This window comes from Helianthus annuus, chromosome 17 (genome assembly GCF_002127325.2).
Source record: "Helianthus annuus cultivar XRQ/B chromosome 17, HanXRQr2.0-SUNRISE, whole genome shotgun sequence".
Taxonomy (NCBI): Eukaryota; Viridiplantae; Streptophyta; class Magnoliopsida; order Asterales; family Asteraceae; genus Helianthus; species Helianthus annuus.
Window position 1 is genome coordinate 57,838,701 of NC_035449.2, and position 25,733 is coordinate 57,864,433.

Below are 25,733 nucleotides of genomic sequence, written 5' to 3' on the forward strand. Positions count from 1 at the left end.
CAAATAAAAAGTGCGAAAAGATTAAAAATAAAAAGTATTACACTAAACACTTGTCTTCACCAAGTGATGTAAGAGACTTAGGCAAACATGGCCTTTGATTGTCAAGAACTCTTACGACCAATCTTGGATCCCGGGACGACTCACACACTCTATGATGAATGATGGATGATGGTGGTGGTGGGTGGGTGAAGTGTGAAAGAGGTGGTGTGCCAAGGGATGGTTTGCAAATGAGCCAAGCACCCCTATTTATAGCCCGAACAGCAGCTCGGGCACGGCCCCGTGTCCATCCTCCTTCTCTTTCTTCATTAATTGCAGTTTGTCTGCATTAGATGACCACGCCCCCGTGTCCGCTAAGCACGACCCCGTGGTGGGCGATAGAAGCTTCTACAACTTTGTCTTTTCTGGTGACACTTGGGCACGCCCCCGTGCTCATTGAGCACGGGGCGTGTTCAGCCTTCTGTTCTCTTGTTTTTGCTTAGGAGGATGCTGTCGAGTGGTCGGGCATGCCACGTTTGTCCCTTTTCTTGTATTTATGTTAGATTTAGCTGCCTTTTTGCTTCTTTTGTTCATTTGAGCTCATTTAATCCTGAAAATACAAAAGGAAGACAAAAACACACTTTTTCCAATATTAGTACTAAAAAGGGTTAGTTTTATGCCACAATTGATGTAATTTATATGTGGCATTTTGTGCACATCAACGGCGTACTTTTGTGAAATTAGTGAAGATGTGTCAGCCATTGTAGGTTATGGCGGCGAAGTTGAATCAGAAACGGCGGCGTATTTTGTGAAATTGGTGAAGAGTTTGTTTCAATCAGATGGATGGATCTGGTTATCGTCATGTTTGGCCTGTAAGTTGTCGTTCTCTGTTTATAATTTAAAATTCACTGAATTAGTTATTTAGTGACATTTTGTTTAAGTTTATCGAGTATTAGCTATGCAGATTGATTGAAGATCGAACAAACAGTGGAAATTTTGATCTTAGCATCAAAATATAAATAAAGAACATGAAATTTGAATGATGGCAGTTTTGAATGTTTTTGTTGGTACAAGTGGTTGGTATCATGTAAGTTTGAAAAGTTCTTTATGTTTTTCAAACTGTATTAAGTAAAAAAAATGATCCATATATGTTTTATATATATTACAGTGGTGGAAAAAAATAGTGTATTCAGGTGGAGATTAAGTTGGTTGGTATATTGTTTCTAAAGTTTCAAATTAATTCTTTACATAATTCATAAATGGCATACAAAAAGTGTCTATATCTATCAACATCTATTGCTATCTACCACTATCTCCACTTGATTCTAAAACAAAGAATAAGATCGATTGTCGTTTACTTCAAGTTTATGATTTATAGTTATAAAAAGTATGGGCGACTATTATCGAAGCTTGGTTATTATTTCATGATTTTTTTCTGAAAGAAATTTATAATTCTTTTTTTAATAGGTTAAAAATTGTTTTTTGAGCTTCATTTGTTCAAGACATTTGTTGTCCCAAGCTCCCAGATTGTGATAATTGAGTGGATCTATGCTTTAAGTGAAAAACGAGGCCTATAGTATCCGTGACAGTTGGCGTTCACATTGAACTTGACAGGTGACATACAACGGACTGGACAGAAAACTGAAGAAATCATATACTAGATATCTGAAACGGCTTAACCTAAATTCTAATTCATTTATACGTAGAACAGGTGTTGGAACAGGCTTCTGGTGGAACTGCGACTCAAGTCAGGTCTGATGTTTCGTCCTCTGCTGTGCAGCCTGTTAATGGGGCGTTGAATGTGGTTATTCGCCTGATATGAGAAGTGCAAAGAACACAAACCCTGCTGCCTCAAATCCTACTGCTGCTGCGAATGGTACAAGTCTGGAAGTAGGTGGTACCTCAAATGTTGTTGTAAATTTTGGGATAAGCATAAAAACACAGGTATTTCTTATGCTAAGCATATTAAATGTAATAAGGTTTAAGAAACTAATTATCTATAATATAAGTTGGACAAGAAGTGATTTAGATCAAATTGGCCCATTTCAATCAATATTAAAGTTCCACCTTTTGACATATACACGTATTAACCTGCTACCAACCTGTTTACCGGTTTTGTGCTAAGTGCAAGTTTCATTTGCAGTTGTCTATTATTCCAAGTCATGTACATCCCATCAATGACTCTTTCACTGTACGCAAGTATATCAGGTTTGGTTCCCACTCTATAGCTTCGTTTATTCAATTATACGTCAAGTCGATCTCTTTGGAAGGCAGTGGTTATTCAATTGCAATGAAGAATTGTGTTCTAAAACATAAAAATAATCTTGGAAGATATGTATTTATAATATAATTGAAGAATGAACTATTGAATTGTCACACCCCGATATTTCCACGTATTACCGGTGGGAAGTATCGTGATGTAGTTGATATCATCATAGTCAAACAACACAAATTATAAATGCACAGCGGAAGCAAAAGATAGATTTATTTCAACTGAATAAATTGTAATATTAAGTATCACAAGATAGTTGAAACAGATCCACAGGCGGATCAAATAAAAAGGACAACTGTTCAACAGACTTTGACATCTAGAGCTTGCGAGACTTGATTATTGATGCCTGGAGTAGCCAGCCTATTTCGTCTAGTACCCGCACATAGCCTTTTTGGAAAATACGTCAGTTTACACTGGAAAATACAACTTAACTGACTCATTTTGGAAAGAGTTTGAAAATTGATTTGAATGCACTTAGGCAAAAATATCTTTTATAACTTGGGACAATTATTTAAAAATAATCTTGTATACAGTTTTACTTATTTGTCGTCCATCAGGGCCGGTTTGTAGGGCCGGTCTAGATTAACTGACACGCCACAGGTATAATACCCACAAGGTTGATTCCTTTAAGTGGACTACCAGTTTTTACATATGCAACTGCCAGGTGTACGCCTACACCCCGTGCTTAGGTCATGGCCATTTCTTTGAATGATGCGAAGGATATCCGGGACATGGTCATTTAACCCCCAAAGGCCATACACCAAATAATACATATTAAACGGGTCATGTAAATACATTAATCACAATCCGATTTAAATGACTACACACCCGACCAAGCGGTACTTTTATAGTACCGTATCCCAAGCCCGTATAGGGAAAATAAGTTAAGAGTATTTACCTGAGCAAAGTATAAATCAAATACAGCAAGTGCACGTAGCTTTTACTGGGCTCCTAATCTGGATCGAAGGTTTTTAATAACCCATTAGAATCCTAACGGGTCTTTAATTAAGCCTAGACTTAGACCGGTTAGTTTTCAAAAGGAAGATACGGTTCAAACGCATGATACAGCGAAGACCGGTTTAGAATGTGGTTTTGACCCGACAAGCTTGTATGCTTGTTTAATATGGGTAGCTTAAACACATTCTGGATTTTGAGACAAAAACAATATGGTCTGACCCGTTTCGGCTAATATATGCAAACTAGTTACAATGCCGATCCGAACGCAAAAGGTGCGTAACGAGTAACCAAATGAGTCATATACAAGTTTCCTAAGTTAATATGCCTTAAATATGTTGCGACATTAGTAAGATATCTTCTATTATGTCCAAAATGATTTTAAACTCAAACTATGCCCCGTAAGGGCATTTTGGTCATTTTAAAGGTTATAAAAGAGTTTAAATAGTAATCTGAATTACAGGTCTGATTTAATCAGTAAATATACTTAATTTAATAAATTATAACAGTAGGGTATCATATATATGTGAAATTTATTAATTATAACCATACTATGCACCGTAGGGGCATTTTGGTAATTTCACATAAGCCTAAAAGGTCAAAACTGAAAATCTGAGTTTAAAACTTTTGCTTACTTTTAAAATATAAAAAATTACTGAAAATATCAGTAGGCATCAAACCTTATATGTTTAAAATAGTTTTGATACATACTATGCGTTTAAAACGCTTAAAAAGGCGATCTTGGGCTAATTCCGGGTTTTGTATAGAAAGCTGATATTTTTATTATTCCAGAAGGCTCAAAATATTTTATTTATCATATTAGATCAGTAGAAAAAGGTTTGGTACCAAAAGGATTTGTAAAACTCATTTTATAGCCCAAAAGGGCAAAACCGGCAATAACCGAATCAAGCTTAGAACTCTATGTTATGCTCAGCCTAAAAATAAATAAAAATCTCCAAAAATTCCAAAATAATATATTACATCAGTGGGTAATAAATTTGGTATCAAAAATTGGGTTTAGATAGGCTATATGCTAATTACGCCGTTTAATTACTAGAAAGCTTTTCATTTACACTAATGAGCATAACTCCTAATCTAGACCTCAAACTGATGTCAAATTTTAGGGACAAGTTTATAAATCAGTAGTGAAGGTTTTTATTCTTTCACTTTTTCAAAAATCACATATTAAGGTGAAAAGGGCATAATAATCAACATTTAAGCATTTAACGGAATCATGCATATGAATCGGATAACTAATGAACCAAGTTGTATAATCTCAGAGGGTTATACTTATAGGTAACTTGGTCCTAATAAAGCTCTAAGGAATTCCTAAACTATGCTCTAATGGGTCAGAACTGAAAGTCAAAGTAAAAGTCCACTTATGCGACTTTCGGTTACTGAAAATTGTCAGGTTGAACATGTTTAGACATGTTCTTACATTAATTACCAAGTTATATTAATGATAAAACAGGTTGCATAGCTTCTACATTGCTAATTATGCATTAATTTGAAATTAAGCTTTCCGTTGACTTTTTAATATCAAGTTTGACCCGACAATTGACCTAGTTAGAGTAGGAATCAGAGGGTGCCCTTTTAAGGGTTTATTACCCACATAATTACCAACTCATAGGTACTTTCAATTTGAAATTTGACTGGACAATTTAAGATTAATGATGAAGTCAAATCTTAATTACGACGGTTTGACTTTTTGGTTTAAAAGCTAATTAAAAGAACTAAACAAGGATTAGAACTCTTACTTAAGGTCCTTGCTATCTTTTCTACACTTCTTAATCTTCTCCCAAGTCAGCTACCTCCATAAATGAGTGCTTGAATTGTTGCAAGTGAATGAGCACTTGAACAAATGAACTCATGGCCCTTATATAGGTTTCTTAGAGCTCCAAGATCATTCCAACAAGGCCTATGGATGTTTCCTGATCATCCCAAGTGTCCCTAGGTCCTTATAAACCATCAAACAAGCCCATAGAATCGAAAACAAGGCTTTAAAGTCGGTTAAACCGGCTGTACAGGCAGCTGCCAAGTTTTTCTGATGCTGGGGGACTCAGGCGGCCCACGTAAGGATTGGGCCTGGCCTTACGCGGCCCATGTCAAGGGTCAAGTCCGGTCAGCAAGTTTCAAATATTGCATTTTAGGCCCCTGGTCCTTCTAAACTTGATTTTACCATGGTTTCTTGCACTTTTAACCCCCAAACTTGACTTTTAAGGACCCCAAGTCATAAACCAACTTTGTTAAGTCCCCGGTCATTCACAAGATCACCGAAAAGTCTTAAATTTCAACGTTGACGCTTTTAACCCCTCTTATACGAATATTGTCATAACTTTCTCATACTTTATCAAAACCTTGTGAAATTTTTATCACTTATTCTCATGAGCATAATTAATCATTACAAATCTTCGGATTTGCTAAAAGGTCACTCAGAGATATATTTAAACATGTTGACATATTTAACCCCTGTAGTTTGCAATCTCTCACTTTCTTTCACAATTAGCTTCGTATGATCCATGATTTATTCGTTTAAGGGTATAAACGTCATGTAGGGTTATTGAAAGATATACTTATTCATTGTTGACACTTTGAATTGTTTTACACACATAGATTCCTTGTTTGTCAACTTCGGTCCCTCTAAATCAATCCTTTACACGTTTTAAGTCCATGACACGTGTCGATATATTATTGGACATGAATTTTCAAGGTGTTACATGAATTAACTTCTTTAATGAGTTATTACAAAAAACGGTTTTTACTTTTTAATTTGGGCAGCAGCAGAAAAGCATAGAGTAAATATATCCAAATGGTGCTGGATGAACAGGTGTTGGAACAGGCTTCTGGTGGAACTGCGACCCAAGTCAGGTCTGATGTTTCGTCCTTTGCTGTGCAGCCTTACTTTTTATGTTTTTCTGTTAGACTCATTGTGATTACACCCATGATCAGAGGTATACCGGAACCAGCGGATCTGGTGGTTACGGCGTCTAGGGTTCCGCCACAAGTGGCAGATATAATTGCCACGTAGTTGTACAGACCTGACCAGAAAAGAATCATCGCCGTAGCTGTGACGGTGGCATATGAACGGGGATGCAGGTCAGTGGCATTTGTATACAATATCGCTTTTAGTTATTTGTTTTTTAGGGGATTTATTGTCTATAAATTACAAAAATGAGATCAGTTTGGTTTTGTGGGAAGGAATGGGGGTAATTTTGTTATGGATTATCAATTGTTTTACATCAATAGTTGGAATTCATATTCGTTTATGGACCAATATCCTTCCTAGATAGAGATTATTCAAATTGTCTTGAAAGTAAGAGATTAAATGGAAAGTTGTTAGTATTGAAAGGATGCGATACTGTTTCATGTAGAAGTTTTTTTAATCAAATTGGTAATTACTATTTGGTTACTATCGTTGCATCAACAACTGTATATTCATGACCTTTTATTGTTTTGTCAAACGTACAACGTGCTTTTGTTTGCTTCTGGTGATATATAGAATCTTTCATTGTTTTAGTTTAACAATCATGCTCATCTCTTAAGCTTATATTCATTTAGTTAACTACATCAATACACGCGCAACTTCAACATTGGTTGGTGACCTTACTAAAGTAAATGCGGTCATCTTGAATAGAATATCCGTCTGTGGAGTAACTGGTTCACGCGCTAGCATCACGAACCATGCGACGTTAACAAACGAGTGTCTAAATTAGTTCATTGTCACCTTTTCATGACATGCTTTATTGCAACTGTTTATGATATATTTTCATAATTATGTTTAGGCATCTTCTTTTCTTGGATGGATCCGCTCATGTCTTTGGGATATAAAAGACCTCTTACAGAAAAGGATATATGGAAACCGGACACCTGGACCAAACAGAAACACTAAACAACAAGTATTTTATTGTTTCTACTTACATATCTTTTAAACTGATGGACTTTGAATGTTCGTTGGGTTATATTTTCTTCTTAATGATAAATTTACATTTTTGCGCTTTAGATTTCAATCATGCTGGGCGGACGAGGTCCATAAACCTAAACCATGGCTTTTAAGGGCCTTACATCGTAGTCTTGGAGGAAGGTTTGTCCAAAGACTTTATGTTACAAAGCTATGTTGGCCTATTTTCACTAAGAATGAGAAAGTCTGAATATATCATGTTTGTTTGATTATAGGTTTTGGTGGGGAGGCTTTTGGAAGGTACCCTATGAATAGTTCAGTTCTGAGTTCATTGATTTTGCATAGTTTTTAAAAAGTATGTTGAATATATCATGAATTTGTATGAATTGTTTAGTTTTGTAGTATTGTTGACGATGTGGTTTTTAGGACTATAGGTATCTGTAGCAATTTGAAATAACCATGGAATGTAGATGTTCCGTCCTTTCGTTTGTGCGCGATATGCCGATAAACAAGTTTATTTTGCTTGTTTTCCATGTAGAACTTTTTAACTATGGCTAATTATGGCACATGGTGTAACAACGATTGTTTTTATTACTTATAATCATTTTTTAATTTTTTAGTTGGTCTGAAACAATTGGTTTGCAGTTATGATTTGATAAAAAGGGATGTGGTTTTCGGGTGCTACATCTGGTCAGGTCGTTTGTTTCCTTTTTACCGGATGTGCAAAGTGCGGATAGGAAGGTTAACCACACTCACACCAACCAAACATGACCTGCACTTTCTGTCGTTGTCATCAACGGATCAACCTTGGTACGCAATCTGTTGGTATCTTTTAGACCTGCTACCAACCAAATATCATCCCAACAAAATTGCATGTATACAAAAAAATAGAACTTCAAGTTTTATTTTCGTTCACATATACTAACACATTGTCATTGGTCTCAAACTCAACGCGTTTAGGGTGGTTAACTCAACGCGTTTGACCTGTGGTCGTCTTTGGTTCGGTTTTATTTTGGTTTCACTTCCAAGCCGATTCTCGCGCACTTTTTTTAATCAATTTTTATGAAAAAAGGTTAAAAAACGTAATATACGAATTTTTATTATTTTTATAGTTTTTTCTCTTTTTATTCTTATATCGTACATTTGTGAAGTTGGTCTCTTTTGGTTAATCTATTTCACTATTGACCGCGTTCTTTTAATGTTATTTCTCTCATTTTAGTTAATTGTAATTTAACTTTCCATAAGTAATGGAGTGTTTCTTTCATGCGACATATGGAGATGCAAACAGAGTGCGAACCTTTATCAGAGTAGCCCCGATGGCTTACTGGTTAATCTTAAAACCTTTCTTATTTCACAAGAGTAGCTCAAGGAGTTCATCAGTCAACCAATGAGAGTTAAGATAATAGAGACAATGCGAGTTGTTTGATAAGCTTCATATAGGGTATCTAAAGTATCATATCCACGAACTCCATGCACATCATAAAAGTGATTATCGATTATTATACATAATACATGTAATTAAATAACTTCATGATTTTATAATAATTATATATACATATATTGATTTTAAAGAACCTCTGTCTCATGTAACGAGTGGGGTAAAGTAACTAAATTTGAGTTTATGATTATTAGTACTTGAAATTTTATTTCTTTCCAAGGATTATTACGTAACAACTCAAGTTTAAGTCGGTTTCGATCTATGTCTCAACCCGACAGTGAATCAATATATTCAGCAAACAACAAATGTAGTCTACAAGGAAGTTTTTTCCAGGATTTGAATAGTTTTCTGTTTGTTTCTTCCAATGTATACGTTTGTACAGAATATTACATTTCAAATTAAATAATATAATTTTGGTTGAAGCCGCGTATTACGCGGGCATTAACCTAGTTAGAAATATATGACACCGCTTCACCTTTAAATTTGAAGGCGGTTACGCATAAACCGAAGCGTCGTATTTGTTTGTTTATAACTGATGCGAGTTATGGTAATTGCATGTGTATCTGTTTTTAACCGACGTGAAATGATTCAATGGTACAACGTTGAAACGGTGCAAGTTGGTTTTAGTCTTAAATTAACGGTTGCAACCCTCTACACGCGTCTTAAGTTACTTTTTGTTATTATATATAATACTAGCAAAATTTCCCGTGTTACGCGGTGGGGATACAGTTGGTATTTGTTGGTTTTGTTTCGTTACGATATCGGTACGGTAGTGGTATTCGATAAAGCAACCAAAAGAGAAAATCCAAATTATTTTATATATGTCATACATGAAAAGTTCTAAACGACTCTACCGATAATATAAACATATCAAAGTTGATGCGAAGAAGAAAATTTAACGGAACCGCATATTTGATTTTTATAAAAAACGAACTTAAGTTATAAAAAATAAACTATAGGGTAAAACGTATATTATTTATAGTATAAGGTGTGTAATAGACATTATAAAAAAGCCAAAGTTACCGTTCACGCAAGTTGGTAATTGTTATAAACTATAGGGTTAAAAACGGACATTATTTATAGTTAAAGTCAATGTAGGGTTAGCCTACTTGGTAAAGGCTCATGTCTCTTAGAGTGGAGATCCTAGGTTCAAATCTAGGCAAGGTGAATTATTTAGTTAATTGGTGTAATGTAGGGTAGAGATAAGCATTATCATTCAAAAAAGATATATAGTACAAAGTGTATAATCAAAACTAAAAACTAAAAAAACAAAAAGTCAAAGTTACTATTCATGACAATATATATATAGAAAGTATAATGTACTTCAGGGCTTAACCTACATTAACATACATGACAAAAAATATAACGTGCGTTATTATCATAGAACGTGCGTGATTATAGTCCCATGCGTGATTATGTGGTCCCATGCGTGATTATGTGGTCCCATGAGTGATTATACCTCTGATCCAACGGTTACTATTGTCTCCTACGTGATGTATGATAAGTCTTTTTGTATGTTAACCTTTCTCTCTCTCTCTCTCTCTATATATATATATATATATATATATATATATATATGTAAAGGATCCTGTACATTAATCTAAAAGTGTGAGAAGGGTGAGAAATATTGTGGTGATGACAAGTGTCCTAAATCTAAATTAATTCAAAGGGGTAAGCAAGTAATTTTCTTATTGATTTAATTAATTGATAACCTTACATAATCGCCACCCTTAATTATAGGAATACAAATTAAGAATTAATCTATGAATTTGTGTCATCTCGTTCAGTACTGTATAGTGTTATATATATTTATATAGTGTTATATAGTGTTATATGGTGTTATATAGTGTTTTTTTGGTGTTATATAGTGTTATATGATGGATGTATAGTGTTATATAGTGTTATATGGTGTTATATAGTGCTATTTTAGAGTTATATAGTGTTATATAGTGTTACATATTGTTACATGGTGTTATACGGTGTTACATAGTGTTATACGGTGTTATATGGTGTTATATAGTGTTATATGATGAATGTATAGTGTTATATATTTCTTGTAGCAGTTACATATTTAGTTACATATTTTCTGAACTTTTTAGAATGTCCGAATTTTAGAATAAGTTTAAATTTGAATCACTAGAATTTAGGAGTGAATTGCTAGAATTTAGAAGAAGATACCTAATTTGAAACATATACAAAGACACTATTACCACTACAATTTTCAAATCAGTCCAAATGTTTTTTTTTCTTCATAAAATTTAGGTATTTTGTAAACGTGGTCAACATTTATATTTAATTAATGCATTTACTACAAGTAAATTATAAATAAGTTGTAATTACCTAAATTCAATTATGCATATCTTTAAATGCGTATCTCAATGTATTATGATGCATGCAAGTATTATAGTAACACTCTTAGTTGAAAAATCATTAGTTCACTACTTAAGTATGTGATTTTGGGTTCAAATCTTACGAAAAACAAGATATTCATTGTTAAAAAAAACAACATATGTAGAGTTTTTTTTTTCAAAAGGTTATAGTGATTTGGTGGCGATAACGATAACTATGGAGTCCCCAGAGTTAAAAAGGAAGAAGATAGGATGGTAATTGGGGATTTTTTTAGTATTTCTTTATTTTTTTTATAAAAGAATCCATTTTGATAAATACTTTTGAAACAAGTCATTTGGTAAATAATTTTGTCAACTACACCTTTTAAAAAAAATAAAACCTCGTCAAATGTACACCAAAAGTTGTATAGTTTAACTCGGTAATATTATAGGTATACTTGAGACTAATAAAATAATTAAGAAAATGCAAATGAGGTGCTTGAAAAATATGTGGAGCCATACTTTTATACTTTTTTTAAATTTTATTTAATTGTTTTTCAAAGATGTACTTTTAGAAACATACTTTATAAGTAAAAAAAAAATATACATGGGGGTTATAAAAGATTGCTTCTTGATGAGTTTAGGCAGCTATATATTGCATTTTAAATCTTTTCAAAAAAAGTATATTGCATTTTATATAAATAGGCATTTAAATTTTATGATATATTACTATACCTTTTATTTTACCATTATTACATGTAACAATATGTAATTTCGGTAATGAGATGTTTGGTAAAAAAATTGTGTTATAGTGTTTTTAATGTACAACCTCGTGTAATACAGGGGTTTCTAACCTAGTATATATATATATATATAGGGGAAGGTTCATTTGAGAAGAAATTTAATGTACAACCCCGTGTAATACACGGGTTTCTATTGGTTTAAAACTTATTCTTTTTTGAGAAGAAATTTAATGTACAACCCCATGTAATACACAGGTTTCTATTGGTTTAAAACTTATTCTTTTTATTTTTACAAAATTTTTCTTCTCATTTCAACCCTCCACTATGCATATATAGGGGGATGTTCATTTGAGAAGAAAATTTAATTGAGAAGAAAAAGAACAAAGGGTACAACTGTAAAATATTAAGTAGTTTTTGTTTCATCTAATTTATTACTATCTTTAAGTAATTAATTACCCATAAACACTATTATTCTCTACATTATTTTTTTGCCTACACAAATAAATTTATCATACACAACTCGTAATTTATCCTACACACTTAGTAATTTGTCCTACACTTTAAATTATATACTTTTCTATTTTTTTAAAATATATATATATATATATATATATATATATATATATATATATATATATATATATATATATATATATATATTGAAAATAAGTTACAAATTTAATATAGTTAGCTATTAAAGAGGAAGACCAGAAATTAATGATCTATGTAAGTTTACAAATATACCCTTACATTAAAATTAAATACAAATATTAAATTAAGTAAAATGAAGCATTCTTATTGGTTGAAACTTATTCTTTTTTCTTCTTACCAAAAATTCTTCTCGTTTGAACTCCCCACTATATATAAATATATATATATATATATATATATATATATATATATATATATATATATATATATATATATATATATATATATATATATATATATGGGGGCTGCTAGAATGAGAACCACCCCGAGTTGTAAGAACCGCGAGAACTACACCCCACGGAGCGCCGTTCTCCATGATTTTTTTTTACAAGTAGATGTGTGTATTATAAACACAGCCGTAAAAAATCATGGCGAACGGCGCTCCGTGGGGTGTAGTTTTTTACACCACAAGTTTGGTGTTTTTTAACTTTTTTTCTTTTTTCTTTTTTTTTTCACGAAACTTGTGGTGTAAAAAACTACACCCCACGGAGCGCCGTTCGCCATGATTTTTTACAGCTGTGTTTATAATATACACATCTACTTGTAAAAAAAAATCATGGCGAACGGCGCTCCGTGGGGTGTAGTTCTCGCAGTTCTTACAACTCGAGGTGGTTCTCATTCTAGCGGCTCCCATATATATATATATATATATATATATATATATATATATATATATATAGATATATATATATATATATAGTGTGGTTAATGAATAAACAAGGGTGTATTTGTGAACAAAATGAACTTATCCTGACCATTAATTTTGTAGATCTAGATTTTTTCTTTAGTGGCAAGATTGTAATTGTTGATCCTAGATAATGATGCTCTTTGACTAAATTTGACAATAGATTTCAACAAGTATGGAAATAATGTGCGGAACTAGAAATCAAACTTTCAAGAAACACAACTGACAGAATTTTCAAGTTTTTGTCACTTTGGAAAACAAAGTTTACAAGGTGATTGTGAAGCTATTGACTATTACAAATGAATGCCCAAAGAATTCTGTAATAAAGGGTAATGGGTTTTTGTTTTATGTATTGAATGCTTGGTTTAACTCATTTAACCGTCAGTGGTGACATCTCTATTTATCGAGAGTCTTTGTCATGAATAAACATTTGTTTATTCAAGCACTTGCTCTGCATAAAGTAGCTTTTTGGCGTATTCCTTGAATCCGTAAAGGTCAACTTGCTACTTTACAAATGTGATAGAGCCTTATCTCTTAGACAAGTTGGCTCATCAGAATTTCTGATGGCCTTCTTACCAGAACTCTGTTGAGATGATCATCAGATGATACCAGATTCTGATGATAAATACCAGATTTATCATCAGATTCATTAGAATGGTCTCTTCTGATCGTCTTTCTTTGTCTGTGATCAGATTGTGATCTTTGTTGAAGATTTGTCTTTCTTTCTTCTCTTGTTCTGTTATCTTGTATTTTCCTTTTTGTTGATCTTCTTGACTTTATCTTCAACATATGATCAGATTGATCATATTTTTCTTCAATATTTACAAATAATTTCCAAACAATTTCCCCATAAGTATTGTAAGAAAAATAAACTACCCATTCTCAAATAACATAAGATAAATTCAAACTACAGAAATTCAAAGATTGATAAAAACATTGTTTAAAAATAAACAAGTAACATAAACAAGATATTGTCCAATCATTGGTTAATTCGGTATATCTCTACATCTTTCAGCTTTTTCTTGTAGTCAATCTTTTTGTTGCACTCTTTGTATATCTCCTTGTACCAGGTTGTTGCTTGAACCCATTCATCTGATTTCAATTTCTGATCTCAACTCCCCTTTGTCATGTCCTTTTAGCTTGAGCTGCTCATGCTTCTTGTTCATGTAGTCTATAATATATTTGAGAGTCTGATTAGAGTACCTACATATTTCTTTAACTCTGAAGAGAGCCTTCTTGTTGTCATGATCTCTGAAGATAACTGATAGTTTTGGATCTTCAAAATGACTCCAGTATGCATGGTTAGTGCAGAGGTCAAAATCAGTCAAAGCTATTCTTTTAAATAGCTTTATTCCAGCTTCTGATAGGCTGTGCAGGACTCTTCTGATAAACTTTGTATTTCCCTTATCTTTGTTAAAGGATCTTTTCATCATTGTGCTGTCAACAGGATGAAGCCTATCTGCCAGTTCTCCATCTTTGATCACTTCTTCAGTTCCATCTCTCCTCATCAAGATGTATTTATGTTGCTAATGGTATCCAACAATACCATCTTGTGTAGCAAAAGTATCCAACTTCAAGATTCTTGCTATTGGTTGGATAAACTCTATGAATTGCATACTTTCCCTTTCATGCCTTTCCAATCTGCAGGCCCTGCTTATGGGACTCAGTGGTCTATCTTGCTTGTCTTCCCCACTCCAATAGAATTCTATAAGCTTTTCCTTAGGGAACATTATATCTTCTCTGTCAATCTCTTGCATTAGTGAGACACTCCCTGTAGAATCCCTTATTTGCACAAGTTTTGGTCTTTTGGAAGAAGTAGCAGATTCTTCCCATCTTCTTTTCTCTATTCTGTTCAAAGATTCACTAAAAGCTGTCTCACCATATGAGGTTCTTTTTTATGGTTCTAGCTTCTTTTCTGAATCTTTTAGAAGACTACTAAATTTGGAAATAACAATAGGAAGAGTATCAAACCTCTTAATAATTTCTATTCTTGAAACTAGAGGAGGGGGACTCATTGGTGTAGGCCCTGACTGGCTGGCTGGTGTGACTAGTTCTGGCTGAGAAGTGCTGGTGCCTTTTGTTGAAGCTTCTGGTGGAATGGATGTACTTAATTCCTGAACATTTATGTTTGCCAGTTTGGCAACATTGTGCTGCATCTTGTTCAGAAGAAGTTGAGAGACTTCATTCAAAAGTTGTGCATTTTTCTTTTCTTCTTCATGCACTTCTTCAAAACTTGTCTTCATTTCTTCCTTGTGTGCAGGCCATTCCAGTATCATCCTTTCAAGAACATTAGTAATGCTTTTGTTGCTTGTTCTTAAAGTGCTAAACTCTTCCAATATTTCACCAGAATTAGAAGCTCCCCTTGATTCCACTGCTTCCTTCACTTGAGTCTATATAATTTCTGTCTCTTCAAAGACCCTTTTGAATTATGTTATGTACTTGTCAGTTTCTAGTGAGCGTTCTGATGACTGCTGCATGTTTTTCAAGGTCTTAGTGTTTTTCATTGTCTGACTCTTGATTTCTTTAATAGATTCTGATAAAGTCTTTATGTCAGACTTCAGACTTCTGATCTCTTCAAGCAGCATATCTAACTTGGCTTCAACAGGAGACTTGGTTTCCTTGTTTAAATTATCTGCAACAGCCCTTATGACATTGTTTAACACATTATCAAATTGTTCTGTTGAGATGGGTGGTGTTTCCAGGGGTAAATTTGGAACAACAGGTGTTCCTTCTAACCTAATAGCAAAAGACACGCTTGCTGCTGTTGTAAAATGGTCTGGTTGATCCTTATATCCACCAGAAGCACCTTCACTAGAAATGTGAAACTCATTCACATCCTAGATTTCCTTACTTCCTTGAATCATTATGAGAATGATCCTCTGTAAGTTTTTGAGAAAAGCAAATTTTCCTCTACCAGGTTTCCTTGATCAGTTTCCTGATCTCCACTTGTTGCAATCTCTAACTCCTCCTCATTAGATTTGGAGTCAAGATGAATACTAACATTCTCCTCTATCAATGCCTTGGTTTGTCTAGGCATAATTCTATAACTCCCTTGGACGGATTCATCAGAATGAGAAACTGTGTAGTTTTTAGCTATTAATAAGGAGGGATTATTTTTTGCTCCTGATTCATGCTGTACTATTGTCTCAGGATTTTGTTCCATTTGTACATCAATATCCATCAACTCTATTTAGATTCTGATGTCTTGATGCTCTGGTCCCTACCTTCATCAGCTTCAGGTACAGAAGACATCTGGACATCATCTTCTAGTGAAGAGCTGATGTCAAAGACTTCAACAGTTGGTTGCTCATCTTCTTTGTTTAGGATGTCTTCATAGTGCTTTCTGTATGGAGAGTCTTCTGGTACTAGGTGTAGCATGCTTTCTGGTAAGATTGGTACATCCTTGTTTGATGTCTAACCTTGTGTTGCACACCAAGGCTTCATCACTGCTGATCTCCAAATGTTCTCTGATGCAGGCAGCTCCACATATCTTTCTTCAAATGTTTCAGCATTGATGTTTGAGAGAAATCTTGGAAAGGGTAAGGGAGGTTATCCTTCCATTTTTTTCAGAACTCACCTCTTCATCAGATTTAAGATTTTTGTCCTGTAATCAATGTTGAACCCAGTGATGAGTCCAAACATGATTGTCAGAATAGATTGGTTGATCCGGTCAGTTACTCCAATCTTTGAAGTCAAACATTTGTTCAATGTTTCCATCATTACTTGCAAGAAGACAGGTAATTTGTTCCTTTTGAACTCACCAATCTTTGTGATGTTTTCCTTGTAACCAAGCTCTAGGAATTGCTTGATCAGGTCCTTCTTCTTTGGAGCTTCAATGTAATCACCATTAATGGGAAGTTCCAGACATTCCCTGATTTTCTTGGGGTGATGGTCACAGTGATGCTACCCCAAAGATGAGCTTTGAGTTCATTGTTCCCTGTTTCTTTAAGAGTGTGCACAACCTGTTGAATGATGTTCTCTGGTACTTCTCTTGTCTTTGTCATGGCTTGTGCAAGTGGACATTTCAACAGAAACTCAACAAAAAGTTGGCATCTTTGATCATATTGAGTGTGATTGGTGTTCATCATTAGGTTGTTATCTTTGAGAGGCAGAAATTGGCTTTCTTGGATGAAGGCCACCTCATGTTCAACGACTGGAATTTTCAAATTGACTTGACACATGGTGAATTTGGGAGTGAATTTTTGCTTTTCAAAAATGAAAGAATTTAGGGGTTGTAAGTTTGAGGTTGAAGGAGAAGTCTCTGTTTCTAAAATTGGGTATTTATAGGAGTAGTGTGAGCAGAGATCATGGGGTGGTTAGTATGTATGGGAGTTGTGGGGGCATAGATCGTGGGGTATTATGACAAGTTTATTGGTCATTAACTTCATATTTAAACGTTAGATCGTGGGATTCAGAAATGGTTCAGATATAACCGTTAGATCATGGGTTTCATGGTGGGCCAATGGTGATTATCGTTGCATAAACCGTTTAATATGTCTCCAAATATTCTTCAGGAGAATGAATTTTGATTGGTGAATACTAATGGCCATGTGATACCTTTTGCCTCTTGTGAGACACATTTTGAGGAAATGGTCCATTAATATTCCTTCTAGAGCTGACATTCTTCCCCCTTTCTGAAATTCAAAAATTCCTTTCTGATGACATCATCAGAAAATATGTATAACACTTGGTTATTAGAATTAGTACTTCTTGTGTATATTCTCATCAAAAATTCATCAGAAGTGATTGTTCCCCCTAAATGTAGTGCCTTTTTTTTCTTTTTCTTTTTTTTTTTTTTGATGATGAGTGGGAATGAGTAGAGTTTCAGAAATATTACTTACACATATTCTTCTGGTAGAACTCCTTGTTCTTTTCTTCAATGGATATTTTGTGAAAAAATTGAAATAATGATAGTCAAGAGTAATGTTCTCTATATTTTCACACAATTTTTGTCTATTTTTATTATTATCAACCATCTTTGAAGAGTAACAGATCAGATTTATATGATTTTGATATTTTTGAGAAAAGGATGATTTACTAGATTTGAGAGTTATATCATCAGAATGTACCAGAAAATGACTTTGTTTTATCAGAAAGTTCTTTTTAGGTGTCAAATGATTTTATTTCTAATAAATTTAAGTTCCTTTATCTTTGTTTTAACCCTCTTTTTATGTTTTTGTTCCCTTTTTCTTCCCCTTTTAAAACCAAAATGCACATATATATATATATATATATATATATATATATATATATATATATATATATATATATATAACATAAAATATATACAACCATAACCTAATAAACAAAACAAACAAAAACAAACTAATCTACACCAAAGATCAGCTCAACAAAAGCCCAGAGGTGTGTCACACGTCCTGTGTTGTTGGCAGTTGGTACAAAAAGTGTATTGTGAAAACTTTCTTGTAACAACATCTCAGCTCTGGGATACCAGATTGGAACTCCTCCAAACCCTACCTGGTGAGTGATTACCCTCATTAGAAAACAAGGGTAGACCAGGAATGGTCTGCTAGACTACAAGTTGCTTGTAAAATCTTTCATTAAATAATGAGAGAAATTATATGGAACCTCTTGCACTACAGTATGCACAGGTTCCATCAACTTGTAGAAATTTCATGGAAGTTACAATCTTTTTCGAGAAACATATCCAGAGCTGTGTGACCAAAAACTGTCATGGTTTTATGAAGCCGGACTTGGTGATGCCTCTAACATGACCCTCCATGTTGTACCCCATCTAGGTCAGAGTGTCGTTGAGTTGCTACTGAGTGAAGGTGATGACGTTGCTATCATCATTGAGTTGTAAAACCTCTCTGATGACATCCTCACTAAGGATTATTGCCTTCCCCATCACCCAACTCCCGATGGTGGTCAGCCTTCCGGCCCGGAGGAGATGCCGTGCATGGAGCCAAAACTCCTGTAGGAGGTCTGGATGGACCCAGACATGGGCAGTCAAGGCGTAGGCAAGGAGGCTTTGCATCGGCATGGCAAGGATGATGTTGCACCCTTCCCATGCCCATCCAGTCAGGTCCATACAGACCCTAAGGTTGTGTGTGGCGTGAAATGGTAGTGGGAAGTGAGCAGCATTGATTTGTGTCATTTTTGGATTGTAGAAGATGAAGAGATTTTTGCTTTTAGGGTTTCTGAAGATGAAAGTGACTGGTACTGTGAAGAAAATCTCGAAGTAGTAGTTATTTATAAGTGAAAGTGATGCTTTGCCATTAATGGCACCTAACAACTCAAATTTTCTATCTCATTTTTCTTTATAGTTAAGATCACATGTCATGAGAATAAAAGAATATTGTGAGATAAAATCTTCTTCATTTATGATCTAGGCGACCAAGTTCTGATAAATTTTAATCATGAACTACCTAGGTGTCACCTCTTTCTCACTAAGTATTGATGAGAAAGCAATGAATGAAAGAGCGAGAGCTAACATGCATTAAAGTTTTGCCCATAAATTTTTCTTTGTGATGTAAACAACCCTAAGCTAAAGTGATAATCTTTGATTTTTGTTTAAATAAAATTAAAGAAAATAAAAGAAAGAAAGGAAATATGAATAAAGAGAAAAAAATTTACAAGATTGAGTTGATGATAACTACGTATGGAGTGTGTTCATGCAAATGAGAAGGAAAAAATTGAACCCTCTCCTATATATATATATATATATATATGTATGTATATAGGGTAGGGTTCATACGAGAACCACTTTTATTGCGAGAACCGCGAGAATCAATGTGAACAAGGGGCATTACTGTAAATACATAATAAAAATTAAATCAACTGCCTCCTCCTCTTCCTGGACTTCAAACATCAAATTAGACCATCCTTTATATTCAGTTCACATCCAGATCCAGTCTCTACACAATTCGTCATCTCAGTTCACGTCACACTCCAAATCACCCAAAATTCATCGTCTCGATCTTATAATTCATCATGTATTCGTCATATATTCAAATTACGGCTATAAGAAAAGAATCATCGATCATATATTCATCATATATCCGAAATTAGGGCAATAATAACAGAATCATTGAAGATTTTGGCCCAAATAAGTAGAAACTAAAGAACAAACTTCCAACGTATTCATCGTAACATGATGCTACAAAGTTCTGTGAATTTGTAAGTTTATACAATTTGTTTTTGCACTTTCATATGTTAACATGATGCTTAATTGTCGATTCAGAACTTTTAAATCGTAGTTTCATATCTGAATTAGGAAAAATGGTTTGATGTATATGATGTTTGAGGGATTCGGGGTGATTGTTGTGATACACCGACTTGTAATGTGGTAGATATGTGTGTGTGCGTTTTTATGTAGGTTTTGTTACTGAATAATTTTAAATATATTTGGAGGTAATACAGAATTTAAGTTGGTAATGGTTATGTTATTCGATTGAAGCAAACATTACCTGTTGATACTGTCAGTCATGTTAATGCGCACATGTGCACATGTGCATAGTTAATATAGTGATGATAAAGTTGATGCATAGGTTGTTAACATGGTCGTTTATGTTGATGCACATGTGCATAGTGTATTTGGTGATGATAAAGTTAATGTTAATGCACATATTCATTGATAATTTATGTTTATTGATCCTATTTTTTATTATTTTATTATTTTTTTGTCTATTATTGTAGATCAACAGTGGGAAAAATCAAAGAAAGTAACTTTTGTTTTGAAGTTAATGGATGAAGGGTCAAAAAATGTCGGATGCAATGGAAGATGATTATGCGACATGCAATGAAAGATGATTACGCAACAGTTAAACATAGAGGTAAAACAGATTGATTAATTTTTTATGATTACAAAAAAATGGAAAAGAAAGCGAAGAAAGTAACATTTGTGTTGAGATCGAATGACGAAGGGGCAATAGAATTGCCAGATGATAAGGAAGGTGAATACAAAAGAGTTAAGCGAAAAGCCAAAAAGGTTGGCTATTAGTCGAGGATGCAGTTGGTAGTATATATACACATGTGCATCCATTTATTACTTTCATGTTGAACGATGTTGTTTAATGTCATGTGCAGTTACGACAAGAGAAAAAAATACAAGAAATAGGACAAGTAAACGAAAGCACGATCTGATGGATGATAAGGGCGATGAGACGGTGGAAAATAATAATGAAAGAAAGTTGGATAGAATAGTGTTATATTGAAAATTATGGTTGTTTTTTGTATGGTGGTTTATATGTTAGTTATTTTTGAATGATAAGTTATATTTGTTTGTTGGACGGTAACAACTATATGATCATTAATTCAGTAATTTGATATAATATGGTATAGTATATGTTGGCAATGCACATGTGCATATGGTGAATTAGTATACATAGTGGATAAGGTGAATTAGTATGCATAGTGGTGATATATGATGTGTTTCTGGATGATTATATTCAGTTTACAATGATTTCAAATGATATATAGTGGTTGGTATAGTATATGTTAGAAATAAACAAGTGTCTATTGTTGTGACGTAAATATTTATGTTGCCAATGCACATGTGCATATTTATATATTATTATGCATACTGGTAATGTATGATGGTGTTTGGTGTAGGATATGTAGTTTACAATGTTATATGGTGTTTGGTATAGTATAATGTATTATGGATGATCATGTTTGTTTATATATGATGTATTATGTTGTTTGGTACAAGAAATGTTGGTATTGCACATGTGCAAAGTTTGATATAGCATATCAGATTACGTATGTGGTACCCTATTGCGTATGGGGTACCATATTGCATATGATGATTTATATGTAAAGGAAAACAGATTATATGTAGTTAAGGTATTCATGAATGCACATGTGCATTGGTCGAAACAATAACAATATGTAGTGAAACATTAAACATGTATGCACATGTGCATTGTTTGAAACAATAACCATGTGGAGTGAAACAGTAAACATGTATGCACATGTGCATTTTTCAAAACAGTAACCATGTTGGTAATATAAGTTAGGTGGTCAATAATGAAATTACATACGCTTATGTCTAATAAGTAATTGATATCAAAATATCATTATCGCAATCATAACCTATGAATACGTATACAGACAGTGCAAAATGACTGTAAACAAAAAGAATAATGCTTAGAAACTGTTTGTCATTATATATAGGAAAATCAAGAATCATTGAATGTTTTATGACGCCTGGATAAACGTCTACGAGGTTGCTCAGGGTCTTTAGCATCATCATCAACATCTTCATCAGTATCATTGGAATCAACGTATTCCCAACGGTTAAACGTAATGTTTATAATAGGGATGTATTCGGCATCAACATCGGGTATCCAATATGGTGTGCCATTAGGTGTAGAAGTCGTAATTGTTGTTGTATAAGGAAAAAGAAAAACAGATAATATTGTGATTAATATGGTATATGGTGTGTATACGCACGATGTATAAATGTTTAAAAGTTTTTTTTTTTTTGGTGATGAGTATGGGGTGTTGGTAATGTGATGCACATGTGCATAATCATGCACTGATGGTTAACAGTTTATTTGTGATGATTATGGATTGTTGGCAACATAATGCACATGTGCAGAATTATGTAATATATGGAAATAAAAGTAATGAATGTAAAAAAAACAGTGATTTGTTTAATGCTTATTAGTGATGAATATGGGGTGTTGGCAAGGTGATACACATGTATATATTGGCAAAGCACATGTGCATAATGTATATGTTGCAATGTATAATAGGTGTGTTGAAAATGGAGTACATGTAGTTAAAACATAGTGACATTAAAAACTATGCACCGATAAGTTTAGATGGTATGGTTTCAATGTTGAAAACGGTGCGAACATTATGCAAACAAATGAGAATTGATGAAGATAAAGAACGGTGCGGGCTTACCAATTGGGTTGACGTTACCCCAGCAAGTCTCAGGTTGAGGATGCACAAGAGGATCACCGTATGCGTGTGAAGTGCTATATATATTAGGTGTATATTTTAAGCTCGTTTTACACTTTTTTTAGCCAAGTTTTAAATTTATAAAACACGATATTTACTAACACTAGACACACATATGGGCAAGTGCACCCATCGTGGACGTAGTATAGTGTTGGTAAGATACCGAGGTCATCCAAGGACACAAGAGCTTTTAGTACTGGTTTACCCTCAACGTCTAATCAAATCAAAAGTTAGAAAAAAGGTTTTAAACTAGAAAAATAAAACTAACTAAAATGCGGAAAATAAAATAAAAGTAAAAACAGATAGACAAGATGAATCACTTGGATCCGACTCGTGTGTAGTGTAACCTTTGATTATCTTAGTTATTGTAGTAGGCCCCTCTTATGAAGGCGACGTTACCCTCAACCCAGTAGTTTGAGTCAGCAAGGATACAATCCTAAAGGGTCGGATTATTGAAAGATAATTAATTAAGTTATTAATGCATAATGTGGTAGGCCCCTCTTTTGAAGGTGACGTTACCCTCGGCTAAGTAGTCTGAGTCAGCAGGGATACAGTCCTAAGTAGTCGGGTTAAAGTTTTAATAGTAGTTTAACTTATGAAGGGATCAAAGAGTTCGGACCCCCGCCATCCAATACCGGTGGGTATTGAAGGAGGTCCTACTAAATTTGACCAAGGTCCTTTGCAGGATCTATACACTGAACAATGGCAAGACTCTTACCAAACCGTTCCCTTAACCCCCGACCAGGTAGCCAACATATCTCCACATAGACCGTGGAGATATGAATGGTGAAAATCTTTTATTTTATATAGACAGTAAAATAATGCCAAGACATCACGGACAAATGATAAGGAAGAATCACCTTCAACATAAGAAACTAGTTATTAAAGTCATTAATACATAACCAAATAAAAAGTGCGAAAAGATTAAAAATAAAAAGTATTACACTAAACACTTGTCTTCACCAAGTGATGTAAGAGACTTAGGCAAACATGGCCTTTGATTGTCAAGAACTCTTACGATCAATCTTGGATCCCGAGACGACACACACACTCTATGATGGACAATGGATGATGGTGGTGGATGATGGTGTTGTGATGGTGGTGGGTGGTGGGTAAAGTGTGAGAGAGGTGGTGTGTCAAGGGATGAGTTGCAAGTGAACCAAGCACTCCTATTTATAGGCTGAACAGAAGCTCGGGCACGGCCCCGTGTCCATCCTCCTCTCTTTCTTCATTAATTGCAGTTTGTCTGCATTAGTTGACCACGCCCCCGTGTCCGCTGAGCACGACCCCATGTGCAGAAGCATATCTGTACTATCAAGATTTGCTTGGATTTCGCGAATCTTATAGTTGACCACGGCCCCGTGTCCGCTGAGCACGGCCCCGTGGTGGGCGATGGAAGCTTCTACAACTTTGTCTTTTCTGCTGACACTTGGGCACGCCCCCGTGCTGAGTGAGCACGGGGCGTGTTCAGCCTTCTGTTCTTTTGTTTTGCTTGGGAAGATGCTGTCAGGGGGTCCGGCATGCCACGTTTGTTCCTTTTCTTGTATTTGTGTTAGATTTAGCTGCCTTTTTGCTTCTTTTGTTTATTTGAGCTCATTTAATCCTGAAAATACAAAAGGAAGACAAAAACACACTTTTTCCAACATTAGTACTAAAAAAAGGGTTAGTTTTATGCCACAATTGATGTAATTTATATGTTGCATTTTGTGCACATCAAATACCCCCACACTTGAATCTTTGCTTGTCCTCAAGCAAAACTCTTTATAATGTGGCTTTACACTCCCAAATGAAATGGGTAGAAGAGAAGGTTTTTGGGCTTGTCATAGAGTGTTGGGATTTCCAAGATTCATTATTGAGTTTTATTTTTATTTATTTACAATCCTATTCGTCACGATTTATTAAAAACGTTTCATAAGATAAATTACTTATTAGGGCATAACATGCCTTTTTAAAATTCTATTTATATACGAGTTCACATACCCCACGGGGGATCACTCAACACTCGGCCGAAGGTGTATTTTTAGTGAATCACTCGAGAGCGGCATGGAACTTACTCCTACCATATGCTTGCCAAGTAATCAATCCTCCTCCTTTTTAACTATAGACCTTTGTAGATATCAAGAGGACTTTTTGGGTGAAGGGTTAGGCTTGGGCTAAAGGTGGGTGGTTGGGTTAGTGGTTAGTAAAGGGGCGAAAAAGCGTAAAAAGCGTCGGTTTTCGTAAGACTTGATATTTCTCAAAACTTTTTATTTTAATGAAGCATTTCAAACAAAGTTATTTTTGATAAACTTTTTTGTTTATTTCTTTGGCTTCATTCTCATCATTTTTTTTCAACATAAGAGAAACCGAGTTTTGTTACTAAAATAAAGGGTTTAAAAGGAAAAGGGTTTAGGTGGGTAGAAAGGGTGTTTGAAGTGGTTTAAGAAATGAAAAGGTTTAGGCTCAAAGGGGTTAACTAGGGGGATTTTGGGTAGGTGGTAAAAAAAAGAAAAATAATGGTGTAGAAATAAAAAGGGTTAGTCCTAATGCCTCCGTCATTTACTTACTCGGGTTTAAGTTGGTAAGGATCGGGAATGTATTGTCGTGGCAAGTTCTAGAGTTGTAAGAACCAAGCGGCTATTCACACAAGAAACGAAAAATGAGCATTTAGTTTAAAGATATGTATTTGTATGCTCAATAAAGGCTCAAAACTCACTTTTGTGGGAATGGGTTTTTATGTGATCAAGTATGTATAATCAAATTTTAACTAAGTTTGTCATGCTGTTTCATAATTTTCTTATGTTGATTTTTTTTATC

General features: G+C 34.3%; 1 long non-coding RNA gene across 1 annotated transcript; it reads left to right on the forward strand.

The window, feature by feature from the left end:
* Positions 1-5,834: 5,834 nt before the first annotated feature.
* LOC110925987 lies at positions 5,835-7,284 on the forward strand. The gene is made up of 4 exons (XR_002584903.2): positions 5,835-6,070; positions 6,152-6,298; positions 6,985-7,098; positions 7,203-7,284. It is a non-coding gene; the product is annotated as an uncharacterized LOC110925987 (long non-coding RNA).
* Positions 7,285-25,733: the final 18,449 nt, after the last annotated feature.